General features: G+C 39.7%; 1 protein-coding gene and 1 long non-coding RNA gene across 12 annotated transcripts in view; one reads left to right on the top strand and one right to left on the bottom strand.

Annotated features, from left to right (window-relative positions):
- LOC111253481 (uncharacterized) overlaps positions 1–15,218 on the bottom strand; it is a 33,365-nt gene that overhangs the window by 10,413 nt on the left and 7,734 nt on the right. For 2 of the 10 annotated variants that reach the window (XR_015322606.1, XR_015322607.1), the window contains exon 4: positions 14,738–14,895. The exons of the other annotated variants lie outside the window; for them this stretch is intronic. This is a non-coding gene — a long non-coding RNA (uncharacterized LOC111253481). The remainder of the gene's footprint in view (positions 1–14,737; positions 14,896–15,218) is intronic. 10 annotated transcript variants of the gene reach the window in all.
- Positions 2,785–15,218, top strand: part of LOC111253470 (pyrokinin-1 receptor-like) — a 34,998-nt gene continuing 22,564 nt past the window's right edge. Inside the window, exon 1 of one of the 2 annotated variants that reach the window (XM_022812887.2) lies at positions 2,785–3,256. The gene's annotated coding sequence lies outside the window, so the exon portion shown is untranslated. The remainder of the gene's footprint in view (positions 3,257–15,218) is intronic. The other variant, XM_022812896.2, reaches the window with a different exon arrangement.

Below are 15,218 nucleotides of genomic sequence, written 5' to 3'. Positions count from 1 at the left end.
ATTAGTTGAGGGAATCTCATTGTTTTTTCAGTGAAATCGGGCAAAGTAAAAGTGAATGTTTTTCAACATTGCCATGCTTTATAGGTAGATAATAACAGTAAAGCTCACTACATATACCAAAGTGTGTACCTAGCGCTGGCTTCATACAGGACCAGCAAGAAAATAGGACATGCATACACAGGATTGGCCATATTAACATTTGGTGGGCGAGTCCTCTGCGATATTGCATAATTGTGCGGGTCAGATAGGCGTCCATGTCTCTTACCAGAGCTACCCCTGGAAACGTGGTAGCGGAAGACGTGAGCTAAGTAGCTGTTTTGCTGCCATTACAAATAACGATTAGTTATTCAAAGTAGTCGTAAATCGGTTAATTTGGCAGAATCTTACCCCTTCAGTAAAGTATGACTGTTTTCTAGCCATTGCATTTTCATGGATCATATCAGGACCGTATCCAAGTGGAGGGTACAAATTAACAATGAAATCTCTTTTACGGCCTACGCATCCGCGTGCAATTGTGTACGTTAGCGCAACTAGCAGTCTAATCCATAAAAAATATAGTGCTCACACTAGATAGGAACGTGGTCATAATGAGACACACAGCTTATCGGCAGCTGCCTTTAGCCGCTGTTTTGCGTAACATGGAGGTAAGATTTTTGTTTGCCTTCGCCGGTACATGGACGCAGTAAGACAATTTCTTGGATCTATGTACGATTTGAGTTCAAATTTGCAGGGCGCTTTTTGCTGCATGTGTCGGCCGATTATAGGCTTTTCTGCAAGTCCCGAGCAAATTTTAGTAGGCAAAATGTAAGGCTATTGCATATGTCCAACGGAGTCTGGCCATACGTAGACCAAATAAAGGTTACCACGATCTTGTTGAGGTCGCATTGGTTTCTTCAAATAGAATATTTTTAAAAGCTGGTGTTCTTCACAAAGCCCTTAGAAGCTTGTCATAAAGTACACTACGTTTCAATGTTTTACTGATATTTACAAAAAAAACAAATTTGAAATCAGACGCGAAACTCTCGTCTATTTCAGGTGCTACCAAATGACGTATTTTAACCAGGAACAACTTCGAATGGGACATGAGCTTCTTTAGTTAACTGAACCGTGTCTGCCGTCAGGTGAGTGCACAGAGGGACTCAAGTTCTTAGGCGAATTACTATGCTGTCTTTACTGACTTTATAAGACAGGCATCAGTAGACAATGATACCAAATTAAATCTGTCATATTTTACCCCTATCGGATCGTTATCCCTGGAAGTTCCCTGGAAGCGCCACACGTGCGCGCGGCGGTGCACACAACCTGAATACTTTATTCAACTTCAAAAATTCGACTTGCTTCTAAAATCAAGAAGATAACGGAATTCTACACAGGGCTCCGAAAATGTAGAGAAACGCGTTGAGTAGTTTGTATATAAATATATATATATTGCAATTTGTTTGTTTATGTGGGCCTCTCCTACAGCATACTTTACTAAAAAATGGCGAACGGCAACATTCAAGCACGTATGCTGTACATCTATAACATATGTGGACATATTTCCTTACAGGAACGTAGTGCTTCATCCGTGCATTTACTTGTTTCTGACATTTCAATTTAGAAACAAAATATTAATGATTGAGTTATTTTCAGTTTTCTTTCCCGAAGTCGGCGGTGATTAATCGGGCACAAAATTATATTTACAGAATACAATTTCGTCTACTTTATTATTTGGTCAATCGATTCTAGTTATCTCGTGACAGACAGAACTCAGGCTTTTTGAAATACCGGTGTTACAAGTTGCGTCCAAATCTTAAAAAGTATTGTTGATTGCAAACTTGATCCTCCTTACGAGCTTTATGTTGCACATTTGAGGTATCAAAATGTTGTGTAGTTGGATGAGAGGTTCCAATAAACTTAAAGGCGAGCCAGGTAATGTAATCATAGCAGTTTAGAAACGAAAATGACGATGTATTTCCTTATAAAATAAGCGCAGTGTCTACTTTACGAGCCTTCTCCCCCTGGGTATGAACGACTGCGTAAAAACGTCACCAATAGTCACCCTATCACCGGTCCGTTCATTATCGTAACATTTTAGTCTGTGTGTATTTGCTTGCCCGTATACACATATCTGCGCTAAGCTTTATCGTTCGTAACTAACTACAGTTGATTTAGGATTAAGCAACTATTGAGGGTTAACTAATGCGCCAACGAACGTAGTCTACGGGGAAAACTTTCTGCTGTCGCCGAAACGGAATTTTTTCGTTTTGTTGCACGGTCGCGCAGTACCATTGGTAGTTGCAAATGGCTGCCGAGTCTTTGCGATATCCGCATCATTTTCACTTGCGCAGACAACATCACGACTGCTCGGTGATGGCTAATGAATAAGCGACCAGCGAACTCGAAAAGGGCTTACCCTTCTCTCAGATAGCGAGAGGGCTTTGGTTTGCCCTCGCCACTTGAAGATCACCACGCCGTTAAAACCAACATGTGAAAAGCTGGCTTAGGGTAAGAACTCTTTGTATAAAAACGAATAGTTCGAATGGAGTGTCTGACCGTTAGGGAATGGAAACATTGTGTTGAGAGGATGAAAGAGGAACATGAAGTACAACGGCACCAATACGAAGTCAGTGCCGACGGACACAAACGAGCCGAATGGCAAAATAGTGTTTTTCAGCTGGATAAGGGAACAGAAGCTCTGGCCCAAAAACGCTTTGCTTAGTTTATAATGATGGTCTTGAGCTAATCAATCGAAGAAAGTTTATATTTGAGGCCCGCTCTAACTTATTGATCGTGTTTGTGCAGAAAGAAGCCCGGACGTATAATGTGGAAAAGTAATTCAACAAATAACAGTGACTGTAAAAATGCTGATCATTGTTAACCGTTTTAAAAGTGATAAAAACATAATCTAACTTCGAATAACTTCGCTAATTTACGAGGTGAACGCGAAGTTTACATTAACTCCTTGAACCAGCATCGTTATTGATTGACTTGGTTAAGAAAATGGGACGACAATCAGAAGATTCCTAGTTATGCAAGAGAATAACTTTGAAATATTTCGTTGCATCGAGGTTTCCTCCGCGTAGCTTCAAAGTGTTTCGCTATTTATATATTGATGTGACTGTAACAGTCGGACGACCGCGTCAAGTTTATCCCATTATGCTCACAGCCATGTACAACTGGCAAGCAATAGTCGCTAGAACATCAGCTATACTGATCGTGGCAATACTGGTTTAAAATATCGCAGTCCAAAACTTCTTGACGTTTCGCCATTTTGGTGAGTATTAAATTTTTAAATTACTTCCTTTGAATTCTATGATTATAATATTTATTTCTTAATATGTCAGTGTTAGCTACGCAGCAGTTGTTGTCGTCATAGACAATTATGTTTTGATGATAAAATTTTTTATTTTGCCCAAGGGAGCTTTATTTATTCCTGCTATGATGCCTTGAGTGGGTCCGAAGTATCAACAACAATGAAAATCAAATGCCATCCAACAGATAATATCACGAACTGTCACCACTTTTTTGGACGGATTATATATCTGATCGATATACTAGATGTTATATACAATATATATAATATATCTGAGATCTTAAGAGTCCGAGTACGGTCTGACACAAGTTTGTTTATGAAGGAGCTTTTATTGTAGAGAATGAAAATGCGGGTAAATAGGATGTCCTTTCTACTTATTAACATTATGATATCCTGAGACATGATTTTCGCATTGCGAAATAGGGTCACTATTTTCTTAGACAAATTTAAAGTATCGAACTGATTAATCGGTTCGGATAGCCATTTTTCATTCAGGTGTAGGCCGTTACTGAATTTATTCTAAAATTATTTAATACATGAAAAAAAAAAAACTAGAATAATCAAAAAAATAATATATCGATTTTCTTTGAGTTTGCCTTAAATACGACCGTGGTACCCGAGACGTAGTTAGGAGCGAGAAGTCTAATTTAGCATGCGGTGATAGGTGAGTGGCCTACTAGAATCAAGGACAAGGTAATTGGCTCTGTAATTAGATTAGCTAGGCATATTTTTTGAATGACCATAATACCTGCGTAAAAATTGTTGCTTTTCGTGTCGATATCGGCATTTGCTTTTTACAGCACTTCAGTTGTTTCAATTTTAAAATAATGATAAGATAAGGAAAAAAAGTTTTTTTCTCACTGAAAAGGCTATTTAATTCAGTTTCTGTTTTGTTATTGTAGCACAAATATGAGTTTTGCCTGAGAGTGGTCAAGTGTAGTACAGAGCAAGAGATTGCTGCTATACCTGAATTCATATCAATTGTACCCACCCTCAACTGTAGAATTATTTGCTTATCTAATTTAGTTAACTCAGCTCGTAAAATCGTCGAAGCGCTAACTTACATTTTCTAATAATTGTCTACTTCTTAACCAAGAAAACGTTTCTTATATTTTTCCTTGTTCTCTTGAAAAGACCCTTTTTTCGAACTAACGAAGGGCTACTTTGTTGCAGTTTAGAATTTTTGTGTATATTTACTGTGGGCCAGGATAAAGGCGTTCACACCTCCGACGTCAGATTTTGTAAATATATGCTCCAAATACAGATCTACTATTACTGTGTGGCATAGATTTTTGAATGCCGCAGTGATTAGTGGTATCACAATTCATCTCTAATAAGGACTAGACATTTTGGTTTTTAACGTCCAAGATAGTATCTTAAATACATACTTAGTTGCAAGATTTAATATAACTTAGTAGGAGACTTCGGTAGAGTTCACGTGCAATATTTCTAAGAGAGCAGCCTCTGGAAATTTCGCGTCTAGCTTTGCAACACCTGAACCGAATTTGGAAATTTTTGTGCCAATCTTCAAACTTGCGGCCCGACCTCCAAAACTTTCGGCTTGACCTTCAGAATGGCCTTGTTGCCTCCTTTGAGGCAAGAGCTTTTTGACCCTATGAGATCCTTTAGAATTTGACCAGTGAAGAAACCCAGAGAGATATGAAATTTCAAGGATGCCTACGAAATGGCAGATTTAAAGCAATATGAGAGACTGGAGACTCTAAGCCGACCTATAAAAAAAAAAGAGACGAAATCAAGTGAGATGGCTTGAGTGGCTTACTGATGGGAGTTATTTTGAGGTGGCTATAGATGCGGGGGCTATATAGTAGCCACGACGATGAGAGTGTTCTGAGGAAGCGTTGAAAATGCATAGTTTCACGGAATGTATAGAAGATATATTTTATAAATACGTAAGAAGCAGGTGGCTTTAAGAGAGTCAGGAAGGTCGTTGTTAGAAGATTGTTTTTGAAACAGAGACTTTTGAAAGGTTCTGGGAAATGTGAATTTTTAACGGACCTTGGGAGGCGGGATCTTTTACGGAATCTTATGAGGGGGAAACCACCAAAGGCCCTGAGAGGTCGGAACAATTGAAGGGCTGTGAAAGGCGGGAACTTGTTAAGGGTCCTGGAAGACGGGAACTTTTAAGGGTCCGGTGAGGCGGGAACTTGTTAAGGGTCCTGGAAGACGGGAACTTTTAAGGGTCCGGTGAGGCGGGAACTTTTTAAGGGTCCTAGGAGGTGAAAATTACCGAAAGGCTCCGGAAGACAGGAGACTTCGAAGGGTCTACAAAGGCGGGAATCTTTTAGGGTCCCTTTGAAGTTGCTCACTATATCGCATTACCAAATTTCAAGGGCTTGTGCGAAATTGATGGGCCCTTCGGCCGATGGGGCATTAATACGGCGGCCCTTTAATGGCACGTTCAACCGGCGGTACCTTTAGAGGCCTTTAAAAGTTTCAGCAGCTTTTAAAAAATTGTTTTTCATCTTAGTTTTGAGTCTGCCAAAACCCTGACCTATTCTTCCTCATAAAGCCTTGCTGTAACCTTTCGTCTTGATTCTTGGGACTTCATCCGCTCAAATATAGATTTCCACTACTCGAATTTCTATGTGTCAACCAGTTATTTAATAGCTGCTCCATAATTGTAAAGTCTACAACGAAACGGCTTTGTGTTTTCGGAATCAAAAATACTGACTGCATGAATTGTAACAGGCGAACAGATTAGTTTTCCACAATCTGAAGCAAAGCTGGGTTCAAGCAGTGTATCACAAACTAATCAATTTGATTGATCATATTGTATTATATTAAGTCTATGTTGTCCTAACCCGGATAGTTATTACGCGCCAAAACGATTCAGGCAATTATTTAATATAGAGAAAAAACCTAAGCCCCAGACAAAAATGAGACCATCTATGAATGTTAAACCATAATTTATACATGTAATTACACTATGTCATATAATGTACAACATGCATAGTGACAGTATGATTGCGTCCTTAATGTCCAAATAGCATACAGATCAAGCCTACAGTTTTAAGTTACAACCTCTAGTGAGCAACTGTGATCAACAATGGTAGACTCATCTATCTTTTATCGAACCAAATAGGATCGACGCCCATAAGAGTGGCGTTACTTTTACTTTAATGTTTACTTATTTATCGACCCAAATGGATAGTCAATATGAATTTTTTTACAATTCTATGCGAGATCAGTTGATCAAGTGAAAACGGTATGGCCGCATAATGTTTCAATAGGTTTTTTCTTGGCATAAATACTTGGCCACTAAAATGACTCGAGAGCTAGATCATGCTGAAAAATTAACATTTTAACGATTGGCAACATATCGTATTGGCTACTACGCTCGCTTTTGTATCGGCCTTACTGACGCCAAATGTGCGAGATTTGTCTGCTACAACCAACAAAACCATGTAACAGGACAATAGGCTATAGCCGATCTTATAGGTGTTTTATTTAATTCGCGTTTTTCGCTTCCCTTGTCTTGTACCGCTTTACCGTAGCAAAGGTTGCCAAATATGTCCTACTTTTCTGCCATATGTCGAACGAGAGATTGCGTATTTATACTGGGCCATCAAACTTGCCATGTGGAACCTATTGGTTTCCTTTATTAGGGCTATCCAAAAATATTTACACTTGTAGATATTAAACCTTTGATACGTTATCCGATATTTAGTTATGATGTTTGCATTGTCACAACATGCACGTGCGTGCCTAAAGCGTTACGGTTTTAAGTACACTAAAGAATCTTAGTTCCTCGTTCGTACAAAAGGCTCATCTTCCATTGGCTGGCCAAAAAGCAGTCTGACGCTATTTACATCCGTGATTATTGCCTGAGGATTCAAATAACTGCAGGTTGATTTTTCTAGTTTCTGAAGTGTGCGACAGAGGACATGAGAGTTATATATTATGCTACCATAGAAAATTATTTATCTTGATTTGTGGTCGTCGGGCGTACATAATTCTAAATTAGAATAGAAGAAAGAAACGAGTTCCTAGGTCTTATCATCTGAACTTTAAGGAAAGATTTCGACTACTTTAATGGAATTGATGTAATAAAACTGGAACAGGTTGCTCTGAATCTTATCGTAAGAGTAGTTCTAAAAGTTTGCGTACCTTAGAAAACACATGTTACAAATATCAAGAAGACTGTTTACCTCAGATCGATCGTGCCGTCGTTGTTTACACAGCGCCATTGTTAGAATTTTTTGGTAAACTATGAAATAAATACTTGCCTTCAACAGAGACAGAACTCAAAATGGCATTACCTAAATGCAATATAAATGTAGTGTCTCGTAACGCAGGATCGTTATGAAGGTTGTTTAATCTGAGAGATACAATATCATTTATGTTGTGGTCAGATCTACACACGAACACCTTTGAGGGCCTTGATTGGATTGATTCACTTTTTGATCATCTTTTTCTTGTTTTTTTCCCTTCGTTAAATTTCCTCGGTTAATTGGGTTCGGTCGTCTATGGCGGCAGGTGACATCAACATCAAGCTTTGTATGGACGACAATGGCACAAATCGTTAAGGCAGGCCTTTCAAGTAATCTGACTATAGGTAGATCATATGCTTACACATAATGAATCTCTAATAAAGCGTTCTCGTTTGTCTGCTACGCAAATGTTACCCTCACCTGTTTCGTCTTGGCAGGTTTAAAATAAAGCCGTTATTACCAGATTTATTTTCTTGTTCTGAACGTATGGATAGGAGACGGAAAATGTGATTTTATAGTTTGCTTGGCAATTAACCAACCCATCTGAGTCAATTCGATGATTACACTGGAGTAAGCCATCTTCACATGACAACCTTGATAAACATTGCAGGGTTAATAATTATGAACACAAACAGCTTCAAAGCTTCTTTGTACAGGCAGTGCCTAAACATTCAGTATTCGCGAGCGAGCGCGCGATTATTTTTCCATTTTTAGTAATATGTATAATTAACCATTAGAGAAATGATTTAAGAGAGAGAGAGAGACTATTTCACGTAATGTTAATGGCGGCTCTGAGGGAGCGGTCACTTTCGCTGTAGATCACGAACGCATGCGAATTTGTTGCATAACGGATTAGAAAGTTGATTTGGCTTCTTCCAAAAAAACAAGCAGAGAAGTTTTTTTTTTCGTTACAGACTCCCTTCCTCTCTAGTGGGTTCAATAGAAGAAAGGGATGAAGTAAATAGCCGTGATCATCACGCTCCGTTTCGTAGTTTCCAAATGTCGTTAACGTTCTTGTTGTCGGAATAGCATTTCGTTTAATTCCGGCACATTCACGAAGCTTTTACACTTCCTGAATGAGAACCCTCTAAATCTATGATGTTTGCCACCGTGCCAACATATCAACAGGAGGCTAGGAATACTTCCATGGCTATCGTAGACAGATACTGGCTGCGGAACCTTTTTGAAAAATTTCTTGAAAAAAATCAGAACTGATATTGGATCCGTTAGTTAGGGGAACGCAAGGGTGTAACTGCGCTGACCGAAAGGATTCTTAGGACTGGCGTCGTACTGAGCCATTTTAGGCTCAAAGACTGATCCTCGCAAGAAACACTGACTAATAATTAGTATAGGACAATAAATATACGCAGAGGCGTCCTGATGTAAGTCCCTTTTACGCACGTAGTAACGGAAAAACACGGGCGCAAGACACTCGAAGAAGATTTTTTGTAGAGATCAGTAATATATCATGTGAAAGTACTCTTAACGGACTGTGTACAGGATATTATAACTATATTCAAAATATTGACTATCAGCACATTAGACTAACACACAATTTACAGCAAGGCTGTTCTTAATAGCAGCTGTTGTGCTAACAGCGAACATTAAATTTAATTATCACTTAGAACTTGAAAAATCTGAACGATTTTTTTACGATAAGAGATGAGCAACTTAAAAACAAAGGGAGAGAACTAAACTGTATGTCGTCTTAGCAAACAAGCTGTCACGGTTTTCGTCCTTATGGTACGTCTGACACATACTTTAATGAAACGCGTCACCAATGTTTCGTATAGACGACTATCTTATCAACGTGGCTATCAGTCACCAAACGAGATTTACTTTGTCATCCTCAATGAACGGGTCTACAAGGAGCGTATGCCACTCGCCGATTATCAAACGAGCCGACAACATGCAATTTCACCAAATAAAAACAAAACGAAAAGTCCCATGTTATTTCACGGCCGGTTCATGTTAACTATGCCATAAATAGCTACTGTGCATTTACTTTTTTTCGTAATATAACCAAATTGCCTTTTAGCATACTGAGAGCTCGCGTACTTCTGCAACAGTCACATACAGCAATGAAGCTACTGCGTAACGTATAGTGAAATCTTAGTGTTAGAGCCTCTATGTTCTGGGTTTAACATCCAGTTGACCATACGGCTAGTAAGCTGTCAGCACGAAACGAAGTCTGTCAAGATCATGACGAGCTTTTGCTGCTCTTTCTCCATTTACTCTACACATAAATCCTTATATATACGTATACGTGTTGATATGCCATTCAATAAAATGCACAAAAAATACGCTTCCCTATCGCCCAGTTATAGGGAGTTTCATTACTAGAACATTCAACGACCTACCGTACGATTCCGTCCGTTCACAAAAACGAAGTACGGTTGGGGACGAGATAGGCGCAAAAAATAACGAAATTGAAAAGTGTCGTCTGCTACTGAAAATGTGACATGGACGTGTGGGCACTTGCTTGGGCTCAGTTTAGACGACATCTGTGAGTGCCGGCATTTCATAGACTGGAAATCATCAAAAAACTAGCGGATTCTGCCTATTTTGCGCTCGCAGCAAAGTAAGTACTACTCAAGTACTACCTGTTTACGTACAGCGTACAGAGAAAGTTTCGAATCGGAAAGATCGGCGCTACGGTCGAGTGATTGCGGGTCACGTTGCACATACTGTGCGGTCTCAGATACGCCATACTAGATTAAATAAGATGTTGAATCCTTGGTGAAGTTCTAGGCTAAAAGTTTCCGCGATAGTAAATCCATTTGTGTGGAACTAAGTAGTCCTGCGACATGGACGATTCATAAGTTATGCACTAACATATATAACAAGATGGGATGAACCTTCACCAAATTGATCGAACTCGATAATATAACATCGCATCGCACGCTTCATGTAGTGGACGCTTTCGCCATTGATCAGCCATCTCCGCCGTCCTGGTGTCGACGGAAAAGGGTTTCAGGACAACAGAAGCCCGACAAAAATTTTCCATCGATTCTGTAAATTTTTGCACATGCTGGGCACGCACTGCACTGGTGTACCATTGACAAACGTATAGCGTGGCAAAAACCTTTCTGGCGATACTGTTTCAATTTTCAGGGTGCTGCTTCATGTCAACGTAATGAAATACAGGGGAGGAAGGTGGAAGAACGTATTCCTTTGCTGAGGTAACCATGAAACAGAGACCTGCAGTGAGGTTTGCACCTCAAAAAAAGTTGCGTCGATTACTAGTAACTTGTTTAGCCTGAAATGTAGTTCAGATCAGTTTGGTTAAAAAATAAAAAACCAGAAACCTTAAGACAGTCTAGCTTCGATGTATTTCACGCAGCCTGGAGCTATATTCACGCCGGACCGTTCATTTCCAAAATGATTTTCCATATAATTATATAATCAATAAGAGTGATAGCTAGAAGTGCAAGCAATAGATGCGCTGCTCATTTTCCCAGTAGACGTAAGCGCCTTTACGGTCTACAACGCTATGGCTGGGGTTATAAGGGAACGATCCCATCTACTGAGGCACGGCACTAACGGGTTGGTAAAGTGCTCCAGCACTCGATGATCAGTTCCGCTTTGCCTAGTAGCCTGCATTCATAATAATGGCTTATTCTGATAGATAGATATATATGATTCCCAACTATATAATAATAAACGCGGTACGATTATATTATCCTTGTTATTTGAAGCGGTTTATGAGTACTTCATGTTACTAGAGTGACAATTATACATGATGGCACCCAGAACTTTTCCTGTGACGTCTACTTTGTTACGAATGTACGCAAAGTAATAACTTCGTCTAAATACAGCACACACAAGTTAAGTGTGTGTTAAATGAAGATTGAATCCTTGTGCTTGATATATTGTTCGAGTTAATCAGCACATGTAAGGGTGCCCTCATCTCTTTTTAGCATCATTCTTTCTCTCCAAGATAAATCCAGAAATTTTCGCGGTGTTGTTTGGCGCTCGCTTTTTGCAATATAGTTATGGGCCAAAAACCTAGTAGGTAATATGCTCTTTGTTTTCCCTATCAGTACTATTTGCATAGGTCCGTCTTATAGGTAAGAGAATAAAGTTTCTTTACGTTATTTAAAGTGACGGCTATGCATAACAGTATAGTCATTATTCATTTCAATTTTTCTGCTTTATCCAAGCCAGGCAATGTTTTCACCGTCAATACATGTCAAGCCTGGTCTCGTACTTTGTAGCCTTTGGAAAAAGTGTTGTATTGCACAGGAAACTTCAGGCCCTATTCTGTCTTTAGTAAATCTTTGCTTTGTTAAATGTAGCAGCGTAACGCATTTCTATACGGTTCTACAGCAAGTAGATCAATAATTCGTGTGATCGAAGCGCCTTGTCAATGACCTCAATTTAGGCAAACTATGTCAATTGTGTGTCTCAATCATTTGTCGGTAGCAAGTTTTGCATGCGTCATATTCGGTCGGCCTATTCGACTGCACTGATGCCCGCAAACCTCAGACGAATCGTGACTTAAGTCGTGTCTTCGGTATGTCCAGCTGAACACTGCTACCGGCGCGACAGAGCTGCCTTTGCTATGCAATGAGCATTGCTAGCAGTAAGAGAGATGTACATTTGTGTATATATATTGAGAGAAGGGGTGAGAGCCTGGGTAGACGCCTACCGGCCATATAGGAATATCATTGAACGGCCTCAGTAAAACGGGATCAACAGCAGCACTAAAGAAGCCGGCTGGCGGAAGGAGGACTTGCGGCTCGCACTAGGACTAGATGCAAAAATAACTAGCACTATTATTATTATCATCATCGTCATCATCGTCGTCGTCGTCATCTCTTCAAATTGAAGCCAGACAAGGTAATAGTCCGCTTGTCAAATACCGTTTACTGCAACTAGAGCAGCTGTTAAAATCACAGGTATCATTGCGTACTGTTGAGGACAATAATTACACTACTATTGACGTATGCTATCCAAAAAAAAATCATCGGTTACGGTGCAATAGCGACAATTTGAAGACGTACCGGATCAGGAGGATAACATAGACGAAAAGCAAACGATTTTATGAGATAGCCACAAGTTACAAGCTGCTCATTATATACGCAACGTCTATATGAAGCGCACATATCTATTGAAACAGTCATCAAGTATGAACATATGCGATATCAGTAAGTAAGTAAGTCGATACGCACAATTTCTACCCTAACAAGGCCGAAACGTCCTGTTTTAATGAGTTGAACTGCGACACAATGCATATTGTGTACGCTTATGTATTACCTCACATATGGTTCGATCTTTACTAGACTGAGTTCTGTTAAGGACCGTTTCTGTGACGCGTTTATTGTGTATGGTCGATATTTTTGTGTTGTTATTACGCTTGCGTTAGCGTAACTATCGTTTGTTGAAATACCGATAGTGGTGTTTTACTCTTTCGATGATTTTATGTCGGCTCGGTTTGGTAAAAGTCTGTATCGTTTTTAAGTACGTTGAATTTGAAAAATTGCAGAAAATCAACTTCAGAAAATCAATAAATGGATATTGAAATCTAGCATCTGCAATATGTTCATTTGTCAGCTCATACATTTTACAGGCTACAGATTTTCTAATCGAAACGATCTTTTCTACAGTTCTCTCACAGCTGAACCGCGCTTGCACCTCATTACATGCTAATTTGATAGCAATTCCATGCTTAATGATTTACCCACTACCGTTACGTTGGTTTTTGGCGTTCCGCTGCATAAAGTTAGAGTACAGTCTAACTATTAACGGGTTACTAGCGAAGAAACATACGTGTGAAGTTGCTAAGAATTGACTTAAAACGCGTAAGACAAATACAGTGTCGCTATGCAGGTAGTAAATAAACGCATGACGACACTCTAAATACGCTCCAATGAGAAAATGCTAAATATGCTTTGATCTATAAACAAATTTTGGGACAAGGTTGATGTGCCCCTTTTGTGAAGCGTATCTAGATGACAAGGGGTACTTGAATAAAGTATTTTACATCTGCCAACGGGGACACCCTCACGCACGTATCTATTCGACGTAGCTAGCATTATTTTCAATCTTGTCTCTAACTTGGGGTTTAAACCGCTCGCGGATTACTTTCGAAGACTCCGACTCTAAATTACGCATGACCCTTCATTAGTGAAGCAATAGGGGTACCTGCAAGTTCGTTGGAATCTTGCTCAGACAAGCTGGACATAAAAGTCCAGTGGATTTGAATTTTGGGGCGGATCTAGGTCGGGTTTTCAAAGCGTCCTAAGTTCCCAAAGGTGCAAAAAGACCGAAAGCGACTAACTGCTGTTGCTTATCTGTACGACCTAGCTAACGACAGATCCCCTCCTAGTGGAAGCCGTGTCTGGTATGAGCAGAAAAATTCCCAAATTTTCGGACACGGTCAAAACATTTTTCTTCTACACGCAGCCCTTGTCCTTTGATTTCTTTCCTATTACAAGCTCCACGTTAATGACTCAACATCGATCGACCAGAAAATGCCGACATTGTTTCTTTTCTCGTACACAAATTTGTAGTAAAGGTAGAGAGAAATGTTCGCGATAGATGGCGTCACGGTATCTACAGGAACAACAACATTAATATTAAATGCCGGAACTTGTTCTCGCGCTCGTTATACGCATACAGCGGTATGTAGTTCCAACGGGATATGTGTTCGGAACTGTCTAAGCATATTTACGTTGAAGCTTCGGCTGAACGGTGCCACCAGTGTTGAATATTGTTACAGCTTTGGAGCTCAAGCGTCTCTTGCCTCTGGAGCTGATTTCGTTGACAAGAAGGTGTATGAATGCTTTGCGAAAAGCGGCTGTCAACACGACGACATGATGGGCTGGCAAGCTAGCCGCAATTTTTGAGCCAAATTTGCAATGGCATTTAGAAGAACAGCGTAAATCTTAGAAACGATGCACTCACATTGCCGGTAAGCGGGAGTAAATGCGTTGAGGAAAAGTAATTTGGTTAGTAACCTTACACGTACTCTAGGGCAAAATGGCTGAGTTTTGTATGAATGTGGTTGTGGCGAACAGATATTTACTCAGGTTTATTCAGATTTATTCAGGTTACAGTATCAGCTGTTCACTCTCACTGTTCTTGAATAAACAGTAATTCTTGTTAGCTTCCAATATATTTCGTTGAAATTCAATCTTTGAACAACGCTCATTTCTATGAATGTAGCCTAGGTAGGTGTCTACGATTCAAAAACAATAAAACTAACCTTGTGGGGGTCTAAGTATGCTGTATTCAAGGAGTTCCAACGTAGTGAGCTTTGAATAGGACCGTTCCTCTAATTGGAAACTAATTTAGTGAACACTCAGTAGAAGGAAGCATCTCAGCAGGCGCAAGAGACGCTGTAGGCCCTTATCTCGCGTATGCCTTTCCAGGTTCCATAACGTATATTTTTAGAAGAGAAACAATAGTCTTTAGAAACGAATTAATTTCATCTTGACTAAGACGCTACTATTTTTTCTATCCTGTACAGGTACTGCTCGTAAAATGCTATTTGACTGAAAGTATCCGTTTTGTACCGTATTGGAAAAGGTTAAAACGAATAGCCTCGACTCTGTGCCAGCTAGTAATTCGGGATTGCGTCAACGAGCCGAAAATTATTCACAGTTCATCTAATCGTCGTTAGTGGGTAGCCCTCATTGCCCCCTTCGAGTTTCTAATGCTCAATGCAAAAGGCTATGCTTATGAAT

The sequence above is a fragment of the Varroa destructor genome, unplaced genomic scaffold, assembly GCF_002443255.2.
Source record: "Varroa destructor unplaced genomic scaffold, Vdes_3.0 BEIS01000001.1, whole genome shotgun sequence".
Classification (NCBI taxonomy): Eukaryota; Metazoa; Arthropoda; class Arachnida; order Mesostigmata; family Varroidae; genus Varroa; species Varroa destructor.
This window is presented reverse-complemented; position numbering and strand designations above follow the sequence as displayed.